The sequence below is a fragment of the Penaeus monodon genome, chromosome 9 (genome assembly GCF_015228065.2).
Source record: "Penaeus monodon isolate SGIC_2016 chromosome 9, NSTDA_Pmon_1, whole genome shotgun sequence".
Taxonomy (NCBI): domain Eukaryota; kingdom Metazoa; phylum Arthropoda; class Malacostraca; order Decapoda; family Penaeidae; genus Penaeus; species Penaeus monodon.
In genome coordinates this window covers 1,327,757-1,328,846 of record NC_051394.1, presented here as the reverse complement: position 1 = coordinate 1,328,846, position 1,090 = coordinate 1,327,757, and the positions used below count along the sequence as shown (strand labels likewise).

At 37.7% G+C, this 1,090-nt stretch overlaps 1 protein-coding gene across 1 annotated transcript in view; it reads right to left on the bottom strand.

Moving 5' to 3' along the window:
- The window catches only part of LOC119577281 (gastrin/cholecystokinin type B receptor-like), a 4,320-nt gene extending 3,598 nt beyond the window's left edge, over positions 1-722 (bottom strand). The window contains exon 1 of the mRNA XM_037925027.1: positions 1-722. This exon is cut by the window's left edge and continues 430 nt beyond it. The gene's annotated coding sequence lies outside the window, so the exon portion shown is untranslated.
- Positions 723-1,090: the final 368 nt, after the last annotated feature.

Below are 1,090 nucleotides of genomic sequence, written 5' to 3'. Positions count from 1 at the left end.
AAAGTCACTTAAGAGTGTCTGTATACCTTTGATTTGTACTCGGCCATTGTCTTTTTTTTTTTATATAAGGATCGAATGCAAAGATTAAACGAGCGCGGGAAAAAACAAAAGACGATCGCACATTCATTAACGGAAGAAATCCACACACAAATTTTTTTCTTTCTTTCTTTCTCTCACGCAATGGTACAAATAATCTCCGAATATAAACTCATGTATTTCAAAGGTTCCATAAGGCTTAAGGAATGCGTTAGAGAGTTCACTGGCATTATTTCTTTATCTCTTTCGTTCGTTCGTCCGTTTTCGAAAGCCGTCTTTGGCGCCATCTTGGAAACACGCGACTCGGCTGGATTTGCGCGCGAATTCGAAAAATTCTGGAATGTTCGCGGAAATTGGCTGTTGCGAATTCTCTAGTCTATTTTTCGGTCATTATTTCCGATTTTTTTAGCACTCTGCTTTCTGCTTATTCCTTCGTTCGGGAAACAGAAGGGAAAAGATTGGGTGATGTCGAGATTTTCTTCGGGGATACGTGTCTAATTGTGTAAGAAGATCACCTATTCAGAAAAAAAAACTCGTATTTTTCCTGATTTAGTAACAGACTGTCTGTTCTCTTTTTTTCTCTCTTTTTTCTTTTCTTTTTTTTAAGTCTCGTTCCTTCCAATTATCCCTCTCCTCTCTTCGTCTCTCCTCTCTTATTCCCCCTTTTTCTCTCTGTCTCTCTTTTTCTCTATATATCACTCTCTTTCTCTCTCTTATTTTCTTTATCTCTCTATCACTCTTTATCTCTCCGTCACTCTTTTTCTCTCTCCGTCACTCCTTTTCTCTCTGTCTCTCTTTCTCTCTCTCTGTCTCTCTCTCTCTCTCTCTCTCTCTCTCTCTCTCTTTCTCTCTCTTTCTCTCTTTCTCTCTTTCTCTCTTTCTCTCCCTCTTCCTCCGCGACTCAGTTCCCGGATGACTTGGGGATTACGGAGCTATTTTATTTACTTTCAGACGGTATTATGTTTTTTTTTTCTTTGTCTTCCTCTTCCTATATTTTATCTTATTATTCTATTTTGTTCTATTTTTTTTAAACACCTTTTAACATCTTTTCTTT